The sequence below is a fragment of the Ornithorhynchus anatinus genome, chromosome 6, assembly GCF_004115215.2.
Source record: "Ornithorhynchus anatinus isolate Pmale09 chromosome 6, mOrnAna1.pri.v4, whole genome shotgun sequence".
Taxonomy (NCBI): Eukaryota; Metazoa; Chordata; class Mammalia; order Monotremata; family Ornithorhynchidae; genus Ornithorhynchus; species Ornithorhynchus anatinus.
The window spans coordinates 13,140,756-13,151,943 of NC_041733.1; the positions used below are offsets into that span (position 1 = coordinate 13,140,756).

General features: G+C 44.4%; 1 non-coding gene across 1 annotated transcript; it reads right to left on the reverse strand.

The window, feature by feature from the left end:
- Positions 1-9,047: 9,047 nt before the first annotated feature.
- LOC114813097 lies at positions 9,048-9,185 on the reverse strand. The gene has a single exon (XR_003760708.1). It is a non-coding gene; the product is annotated as a small nucleolar RNA SNORA7 (small nucleolar RNA).
- Between the last annotated feature and the right edge of the window lie 2,003 nt (positions 9,186-11,188).

Sequence of the window (11,188 nt, forward strand, 5' to 3'; positions counted from 1 at the left end):
GTGGGGATTCAGTACCTGTTTTCCCTTCCTCTGAGAGTGTGAGTCCCATGAAGGACAGGTCTATATCTAGCCTGATCTTATATCTACCCTATTGCTTAGTAGTTTGGGGAATCTAAGCAGTGTGGTCTAGTAGTTAGAGTACAGGCCTGGGAGTCAGAAGGACCTGGCTTCCAATCTCCACTCTGCCACTTGTCTGCTGTAATACCTTGGGCAAGTCACTTAACTTCTCTGTGCCTCTGTTTCCTCATCTGTAAAATGGAGATTGAGATTGGTAGCTCTATGTGAGACAGGTACTGTGTCCAACCCGATTATCTTATATCTAGACCAGTACTCAGTACAGTGCCTGGTGCATAGTAAGCACTTAACGAATACCATACCATTATTAAACAAATATTATAATAATTAAATAATTAAATATTTGTTAAATAATTGTCCGGTATTATTATTCCCTCAGAAAGTGTGAGCACAGAATTAGGACTGTGTCGCTGGACTATAGCTGAGGAACTCCTCACTCTAGGCTTCAAGGCTCTCCATCACCTTGCCCCTTCCTACCTCTCCTCCCTTCTCTCTTTCTACCGCCCACCCCGCACGCTCCGCTCCTCCGCCGCCCACCTCCTCACCGTCCCTCGGTCTCGCCCATCCCGCCGTCGACCCCCGGGCCACATCCTCCCGCGGTCCCGGAACGCCCTCCCTCCTCACCTCCGCCAAACTGATTCTCTTCCCCTCTTCAAAACTCTACTTAAAACTCACCTCCTCCAAGAGGCCTTCCCAGACCGAGCTCCCCTTCTCCCTCTACTCCCTCTACCGCCCCCCTTCACCTCTCCGCAGCTTAACTCTCTTTTCCCCCCATCGCCCTCTGCTCCTCCCCCTCTCCTTTCCCGTCCCCTCAGCACTGTACTCGTCCGCTCAACTGTATATATTTTCATTACCCTATTTATTTTGTTAATGAAATGTACATCGCCTCGATTCTATTTAGTTCCCATTGTTTTTACGAGATGTTCTTCCCCTTGACTCTATTTATTGCCATTGTTCTTTTCTGTCCGATTCCCCCGATTAGACCGTAAGCCCGTCAAACGGCAGGGACTGTCTCTATCTGTTGCCGACTAGTTCATTCCAAGCGCTTAGTACAGTGCTCTGCACATAGTAAGTGCTCAATAAATACTATTGAATGAATGAATGAATTACAAAACAGGGCAAAACAGAATTGCTATGGTTAGAAAGGGTTTGTTTGTATATATAGGTGGCCATCTGAGAGACTTCACGCATGACAGCTTTGGGCAGGTTGAACCAGAAATGTGTAGGTTGCCCAAGCCATTAAAAAAAATAATTGGGGCTGTTCCAGCTGAGCTGAGCTACCTCTCTGCTCCAAGATCAACCCCCTTCATTGAGGGCTAGCTGCAGTGAAATAATGCACTTTGGACTTAGCACCAGCTGCTAGTGCAAACTTTAAATGCTTGGACTTCTAACGCCCAGTCCCATCAATTAATCAAGCAACAAATCGTATTCACTGATAGCTTGGGAGAGTACAATACAACAAATTCCCTACTTACAAAGAGCTTATAGTCAGCAAAGCTTGCTGACTTTCACCTTACACTTCCCTCCCACTGTCAGGGTAGCTGAGAGGGAAGAGGACGATGGGCTCTCCAATCTTCGTTTTCAAAAGTATTGTGGCTGCCTAACCCAGTATGCCTAGGTTCCTGCCCAAGTTGGGTGAGGAAGTTCCTATTTTCCAGTCTATGTTCTAGTGACACAACATCACAGAAATTGCTTCTCCTTAAAGGATTCTCCAAAAATTAAGGAAAGGTGCTCTGAATAAAATCTGGGGCCATGGCACTATGGGGATGGGCAGTATGCCAGCTTCAGATTGCATCATATGACTGGGCGGGGGAGGTGGTACCATGTGGGTTTTTTTAAAGGTACTTTTTGAATGCTTACTATGTGCCAGGCACTGTACTAAGTAGTAGGATATATGCAAACTAACCAGATTGAACACAATCCATGTCCCACATGGGGTTTACAATCTTAATCCCCATTTTACAGATGAAGTAACTGAAGCACAGAGAAGTGAAGTGACTTGTCCTAGGTCGTACAGCATACAAGCCGTGGAGCAGGGATTAGAACCCAGGTCCTTCTGACTTCTAGGCCTGTGCTCTATTCACTAGGCACACTGCTTCTCTTCTATAATAATAATAATAATGATAATGGTATTTGTTAAGCGCTATGTGCCAGGCACTGTACTAAGTCCTGGGATAGATATAAGCAAAGCAAGTTGGGCACAGTAGTTCAACCACTTCACCACAGAATTGATAGAATTAATAGGCCACTCTGATGAATTCGTAAGGCAATCTAACGCCTCTTATGCAAATCATGGGCCAGCCGCAGACTTGTTATTCATCATTCACTGATTCTCACCTTTTAGGCAGCCAGAATTTAATACTAGTATTTTTTGTCCCCAGTCAGCACTATGGGACTCAACACCATTAGGTGCCGGAGGTGCAGACAAAGTGTTTTCCACTGGACTGGTTCATTGGTCCTTGCACGTTCTTCCTGATTGGCCACAACCCCTGTTTGATTAGGTGCTGTCGCTGCCCCTGCTCCTGACATCTAAGGGTTCTACTGGTTCTGCCCCATTCCAGCTAGCCTGCTTCCTTAGCTCTGTCCTGCTCTAATAATAATAGCAATGATAATAATCACAGTGGTATTGTTTTGTTAGACTCTTAGAATATGCCAAAAACTGGGTTAGATAAAATCAGATCAGATACAGCCCCTGTTTCACACTGGGCTCATAAATTAAGGAGGAGGGAGTGTAGGTATTTAATCTCCATTTTTTACAAATGAGGAAACTAAAACCCAGAGTTGCTTGCTCACTTACACAGTGACTTGCTTAACTCACCCAGCTGGTACGTGGCAGTATAGGGACTAGAACCCAGGCCTTCTGGCTCCCAGACCCGTGCTCTTTCCACTTGGCCATGCTGTTTCTCTTGGCTTATTCTCTAGTCTCTGTTTCCATATCACTCAGCCTATTCTCTAGACTCTGCTCTGAGCCATTCTACCTGCTCTCTAGACTCTGCTCCATATGACCCACTCTAAGACTCAGCTCTTCTCCAGCCATCCAGGTCTCTAGGCTCAGTCCTGGATCCCCCAGGGTTTTAGTAGGGAGCTGGAACCAGGTTGGTGAGCAGAAAATTCTGAAACGCAACTCGTCAGACAGGTAGATGAACTGATTAGTGATAGGGAGGGTCCTGGAAGGTAGGACTAGTGATATATGGCCTCAAAAGTGTAAGCTGCTATACCAGTTAATTAGGTGTGAAAAAAGAGTGAGAAAGAGAGAGATGTAAACTGGCTGACCTTTCTGTTTGAAGAATGCCGTTGGCAGTGAACATTATTCATGTTTGTGAGTGTGGCTGATGCTTTCTGGGAGAAAAAAAAAAACATGCCAACAGGAAAATTCTCTTCAAAATATACATCTTGTCCCAGGAAAACTTGACTTGTGTGTGCTTATCAGCTCCATTAACTGAGGCCTTGTGAACACACTTGCTAGAGATTAAAAAACAAGTCCCAGTTATAAATATGTCAAAAACACCATTTCTGCTGTTTGGGAAACAATCCAAAGAGGAACCAGGTTTTGTAAACTCGGATAGGTCTCACTGCTGGAAGCTGCTGTGGTTTGCTATTCATCTTCTGTCATTGCTCTGCTGTCCTGACTGAACTGCTATGAAAGCACGGGAATGAGAAGTTCAGGAGTTTCAGGTTTTCTTCAGCAACAAATATAAGCTATCACAAGACCCTTTGCAAACCCAGAGAATTGTGTAAAGATTAAATAAGAATACTGCTTATTTAGTCCTGGTGCTGTGTAGGCTTAAAACAGTTTTTTTAGGAAAAAATTGTAAAGTCAGCTACGGAGTATAGTTTAGAGAAAAAATATCACAATGAGCGCCCTGCACCACTTCTACCTACCACACTTAAATTTCGGGGTGGCTATGCAGTAGTTTGGAGTTCCTCCAAACTTCAATACAACCTCTGACATGTGGCACCATTTCAGGGTGTGTGGCTGAGATGAGCTAATGGGGAGCTGCGGGCACACTTGGCAGGCATGTGCTCACAGCTCTTCCGTTGGAAGTGAGGTAGCAGCTACAGATGCTTGCCCACACCTGCACCATGGCTGTTGCAGGGGAAATTCAGGGGAAAAACACAGCGAGGATTTGTTCTCTGTAATTTCACAAAATGTCCCCAGAAGGGGAAAATCAGGGTGAAATTTCTCTTTCCATCCCATCCATGAACCCCCAAATCTGTAAATTTTGGAAGTAAATATTGAGTCTTTAAGAAAACAGGATGATAATTGACTTCTTTTGGACCATGTCCATAGTTTACTTTCCTTCTTCTTACCTTAGCCTATTGAAATAAGGTCCCTTCCAGTCCTCTTGACTGTAAGCTCATTGTGGGCAAGGAATAACTCTACCCTCTCTGTTATACTCTACTCTCCCAATAATTGTGGTACTTGCTAAGCGATTACTATGTGCCAAACTCTTTTCTAAGCACTGAGGTAGATACAAGTAAATCAGGTTGAAGACAGTCACTGTCTCAAATGATGCTCCCAGTCTAAATAGGAGGGAGTAGGACTGAATCCCCACTTTACAGATGAGAAAAATGGGGCACAGAGAAGGTAAGTGACTTGCCCAAGGCCACATAGCAGACACATGGTCGATCCAGGATTAGAAGCCATGTCCTCTGACTCCCAGGCACGTGCTCTATTCGTTAGGCCACACTGCTTCTCTAAATTTCTCTAAGCTTCCTAAGAGCTAAGTAAGAGCTAAGAGCTAGTCCTCTGCACACAGTGAGCATCCAATAAGTAGGATTGATTGATTCCAGCACAGGTTCTCCCATAGGTAGATACACATTCAAGGAGACACTTTGTTTCAGATGGCTATTTGCCTACCTATCTGAAATGTAATCTGTAAAGATTCCCCTGGTGGGTGTGCCAGGAAACAAATCTTTTTATGTAAACGATAAGAGCTTTGCATTTCAGCTGGAGGTCTTTCATTGCTGATGCACCCACAGAGTTGGCCCTGAGTTAGTTGAATCTCATGCCTTTTATGACTATACTTTTCTGACAAGGCCCGTTCTTTGTACTTGGCCCTGGGCAGAAAGTATGATGATATCAACAAGTCGGGGAACAAACCACTGCCTGCCTCTCCTGCCGGGCAAGTGCAGAGAGGGGCCAGGTGCTCTTATCTCCAATGAGTTCCAGCTGCAGAGGCCGCAGCCCCGCCTGCACAGTAAATCTGCAGTCGGCTCTTAATTGTGGTCAGAACCAACAGGCGAACAAGTGTCTTTGAGCTTTCTTACTAAAGCTGTCGGCGGGCCCCTGGGCTTGAAGTGAACAGTAGAAAAGCGACAGGCACTGAAATAGGAGGGCAAAAACCACAGGGGGAAAAATCATCATGATAATGGTACTTGTTAAGCACTCACTGTGGGCCAAGCACTGTGCCAAGTACTGGGGTAGATACAAGATCATCAGATCAGACATAGCTTCTGTCCCACATCGGGCTCCACAGTCCAAGTAGGAAAGAGAACAAATACTGAATCCCTATTTTAAAGATGAAGAAACTGAGGCACAGAGAAGTTAAGTGATTTTGCCCAAGGTCACGTAGCAGGAAAATGGCAGAGATGGGATGAGAATCTAGGTGTTTGGATGCTCAGTCCTGGGTTCTTTACACTAGACCATGCTGCTTCTCACAAAGTGAATTAGAAATATGGTTAATATAGGGGCTGGATGGAGAGTTTCTCAGAAAGTGATATTCCCATGATTCCCCTTTCCCAACTGCAAGAAAATGTTTCTTCCCTCTCCTTTCTTCCAATTCCCCAATCCCCTCATCTTCCAAAGTGGTCCTGGGAGGATATGGTACCAAGAGCACAGACTATGAAGACTGCAGTTTTGTATTGTTACATTTTGACTTCATCAGTGTTTTTGTCTGTGGGGGAGTTTTCTTCCTAAGAAACACCTGGAAGAGACTTCCAGAAATGATGAAACAAACTCCCTACCCCTTTTGGGGAGGAAGCATATCTTCTACCTCAACTGTACTTTCCCAAACACTTAGTAGAATGCCCTGTTTAGAGTAGATGCTCAATAAACACTAATGAGCATCTGGTGATCTTATATCTTGCATTAGGATGCAGTGTGGCCTAGTGGAAAAAGCATGGGCCTGGGAGTCAGAAGATCCAGCCCTGCCACTTACCTGCTGTGTGATCTAGGGTGAGCACAGTTCTCAGCACATAGTAAGCACTTAGCAAATATTATTAGCATTATTTTTATTATCTACCCCAGCACTTAGTACAGTGCTTAGAAGCAGCGTGGCTCAGTGGAAAGAGCACGGGCTTTGGAGTCAGGGCTCATGAGTTCGAATCCCAGCTCTGCCACTTGTCAGCTGTGTGACTGTGGGCAAGTCACTTAACTTCTCTGTGCCTCAGTTCCCTCATCTGTAAAATGGGGATTAAGACTGTGAGCCCCACGTGGGACAACCTGATTCCCCTGTGTCTACCCCAGCGCTTAGAACAGTGCTCGGCAAATAGTAAGCGCTTAACAAATACCAACATTATTATTATTATTACAGTGCTTGGCGCATAATAAGTGCTTAACAAATACCACAGCTATTATTATTCTTATTGATTAATGTGGGCATGAGGAAAGTAGTTATGAGTGCCTGGCATTCCAATATAAGTGACATCCAGGTTTATTGTTCAGCTTCCATTTTAATGCAGTCTTGCAAGGAAGCACAACACTTGCACTCAGTTCACCTGAGCTGCCTGAGAAGACAAGTGAGTTTCTGGGAGGCCGCATTGCTGTCTCCATCTCTCCAACCACCAACACGGGTAGAGAAGTGAGGGGTGACCCTACTGGGGTCCGGCAAGAGCTGCCTGGACTAGTTGAGGGAGGCAGAAGGAGTACCACTTCCCTGGAAGAGGGAGAGAGGGAAGGGAGGAAGATGGCTAGGTCAAGGATAGAGCACAGGCCTGGGAGTCAGAAAGTCATGGCTTCTAATCCCAGCTCCACCACTTGTCTGCTGTGTGGTTTTGGCAAGTCATTTCACTTCTCTGTGCCTCAGTTACCTCATCTGTAAAATGGGGATAAGGACAGTGTCCAACTCAATTTGCTGGTAACTACCCCAGCCTTTAGAACAGTGCCTGATACATAATAAGCGCTTAACAAATACCAAAATTATTTTTATTATTGTAAATCAACAATCAATCAATGACATTTACTGAGCACTCCCTATGTGCAGAGCACTGTATTAAGCACTTAGGAAAGTACAAGACAGTAGAGTTGGTAGACATCGATCACTGCCCATGGGATGCTTAGGGTCTACAGGGGGAGACAGACATTAAAATAAATTACAGATAGGGGAGGGGGTAGAGTATAAAGATATGTAGATAAGTCTTATGGGTCCAGGGTGAATATCAAAGAACTTAAAGAGTTCATAGCCAAGTGAATAGTCGACATAGAGGGGAAGGTGGCTAGGGGAAATGAGAGCTTAGTTAGGGAAGGCCTCTCTCCATATGGATTTCAAGGAGTAAATGTTTTGTCTCCATCCATATCCAACCCCCCAGCCCCCTAAACCCCCAACTTGAGCCCACTTGGAAAGGGTGTATTTAGTGTGTTTAAGGTGCATTAGACTTTAAACTACTGGAGAGCAGGGATCATGTCTTCTCTATTTTACTGTATTCTCCCAAGGACTTAGTACATTGTTCTGCACCACAGGTAACACTCAATAAATACAACAAATATGATTGACTGATCGATTGCAGCAACCTTAGAGAACTCTTGACTTCATTCATTCAGTTCTATTTATTGAGAGATTATTGTGTGCAGAGCACCGTACTAAGCACTTGAGAGAGTACAGCACAACAATAGATACATTCCCTGCCCACAGTGAGCTTACAATCTTGAGGTGGGTGGAGGAGAAAGACATCAATAAAAATAAATAAATTTCAGATATGTACATAAGTGCTGTGGGTCTGGGAGGGACTTTCTACTGGAAGAGCATAATTTTTTTTACTCTTCAAATCCATTCTAGCAACACCCACAACATACATTCAATCCATCTTTACAACATTACTTTGTGTTTCAGGTGTTGTTATGGCATCCATTTATGTGTAAAAGGTGTGAAAGAAAAGGCAAGTGAGAACATAATTTGAACCCATGAGAGAAAGTGATTTCCAAACTTCCTCCAAAATTTGACACTTTTCAAAAAAAGCTATGGCCTCAGACTTCTTTTATCTATAGCCCAGCAATTAATAACATCTTTCCAGGGTCTAAGGGATCTGAATGTTTAAAACCCACTTTCCCTCAGCACTGCAGGCGTATTAAGGGCAGGGAATGTGTCTGCTAATTCTGTTGTATTATACTCTCCCAAGTGCTTACTAAAATGCTCTGCACATAGTAAGTGCTCAATAAATACTATTGATTTTTTGATTAATTTTCCTCCAAGTTAAAGTGAAATGCACCAGCTAGTGTAGACCTCCCTGTGCTGGGAGTTTGGGGGATTGGAATGAAACGTAATAAGTATAAGTGTGCCATGAAGTTTTAGTACTTGATATGTAATAAATAATATGAATAAAGTGATAAGATTTTTCCCCTATCAGACCTATCTGAAGTAGTCTTCAAAGACACATTACCAGTCTCTTCTGTTAATGATAATAATAATAATAATTGAGATATTTGTTAACTGTTTACTGGGCATCAAGAACTGTACTAACCAAATCTCTGTGGCTGCTTTCTGTTTACCCTAACACACAAACACTCACACATGGTAGACAGATCCCTCTTGTCTTGACTTGTGCTGTCGAGTCGCCTCCAACCCATAGCGACTCCATGGACTCATCTCTCCCAGAATGCCCCACCTCCATCTTCAGTCATTCTGGTAGTGCATTCATAGAGTTTTTTTGGTAATGTTTAAAGTGGTTTACCATTGCCTTCTTCCACACAGTAAACTTAAATCTCCACCCTCAACTCTCTCTTATCTTGCCACTACCAGCACAGCTGAGTTTTAACATGTAGCAGATTGCCTTCCACTCACTAGCCACTGGCCAAGCTAGGAATGGAATGGATATGCCTCTGCTTGACTCTCCTTCCCATAGCTGAGACTGATAGAGTACTGGAAACTCTCCAGGTATGATCCTGAGAGGGAAAGCAAAGGGATAGGTACAAGATAATCAGGTCCCACATGGGGTTCACAGTCTAAGTAGGAGGGAGAACAGTAATTGAATCCAGTTCGGATGAGGGAACTGAGGCACAGAGACAAGTGGCTTGTCCAAGGTCACACAGCAGATAAGTGGCGGAGTCTGGATTAGAACCCAGGTCCTCTGACTCCCAGGCTTGTGCTCTTTTCACTAGGCCAAACTCCCTCTCCAAAGAGCTGCAAGGAGCATTTCCATACTCACCTGGTAAGGTACATTTTTCAAAATTTCTCATAGCTAATGTTGCCATTTTCTTTTCCAACCAGATATCAGTGGAATTAGCAACTAAATCTCTGTGGCTGCTTTCTGTTTAACCTAACACACAAACACTCACACATGGTAAAGAAAACGGACATGAACTTATTATATAAAGCAAAACGATAGTTGATTCTGATTCTGATTTTCTTTAATGGGCTTTGTACAACAGTTCATATGAGCAGAAATATTAGTCCACCACAATTTTAAAATTATATTTTTGGAAGGAAGTGTTCCATTTCAGATGTCCTATTACTTGGAAATATACATGCTTCACAGAGCCACCTAAAGACAAGTTCCAGGCAATGCTTGTCACCCAAGCTGATCTCATCTAAGGTCCCTCTGTTCTATGATCCTAACCCTGTGATGAATGGATCCCCTCTGCTGGTGGAAAGTGTTTCTAGAATTTAGGGGGGTTCCATGGGGGATGGTAAGTTGTAGCCCCAGAAAACAGAGTAAGCTTCTTGAAAGCAGCAATTTTCACTTCATTTTTTTTGGTTCCAGGAAATGGTAAGACTGTTTATTGCAGGCATGGCTGGATGAACAGGCTAACCACTTATGGGTCAAGCTTGATAGGTGTTAGACCCTGTTTAATGGGAAGTACATATTTCAGGGGAGGGAGACAACTTGAATCCCCGATCAACTGAAATAGCTTTCCAAACACAGCCTTAGTGAGAATACTATTTCACTACCCACAAGCCAGGCCTTTGCCCTCTAGGTCCAAGGAATTCTGCTTTCTCTTATGGTCTGGGTCTGGCCATGTGAAGTACCACAGGTTTCCACGTTCTGGCCAATAAGAGGATGAGTGCTCGCTGTCCCTACCCACCTCCCTAGTCGGGGGGTAGCATTGGTCTGTAGGGAGAAGAGATGCAAACTGAGGTCATGGAAGAGATTACTGCTGTGACCTCAGCAGCAGGGGCAACCAAAATTGTGTGTTCACCCATTTTGTTAGCCACCTTTGGTTAACACCCTCAGAGAGGCTTAGTAATGGTTGGGGGCTTTTCCACAATCTTATGAAAACAGGGAGAAATGCCAAAACAAAATAAAGAGCAACAGCGACAACACCACAAACCCAGTTGTCCTAACAACTAGAAAGATTAGAGTCAGAAAATGGGAGGAAAAGTAGGAAGAGGGTATATTTGATAGACAAGGGGACAAGGGCCGTGGTTGCAGGGGAGAGCACATTTCTTCCTCTGGGCAGATTTGGAAGGTCCAGGGCTAGCGACCAACTAGACAGATTAAAGTCAGAAAATGGTAAGAACAGTAGGAAGAGGGCATAAGTGATAGACCAGGGAACAGGGCCTGTGGTTTCAGGAGAGAGCACATGTCTATCTCTGGGAAGATTTGGAAGGTCCAAATGTTAAAGACCATCCCCCACTAGCCAAGTCTCCCAAGAGGGGAGACAACTCTAAAGATGGGGCATCCAGGACCCGTTACCTATCAGCCATTCCTACTGGGCCATAAGGGTCATCCAGGGCTGTATCCCCACATCCAGCTGGCTTATGTGCTACAAGTCCCACTCTCCTCTCTGGACAATAACAAGGACGATGGCAATGAGAAGCAGTGTGGCCTAGGGGAAAGAGCATGGGCCTGAGAGTCAGAGGACCTGGATTCTAATCTCAGTTCTGCTCCCTACCGTGAGACCCTGAGCAAGTCATCTAACTTCTCTGTGTCTCGGTTTTCTCTGGGGTTTAAATAT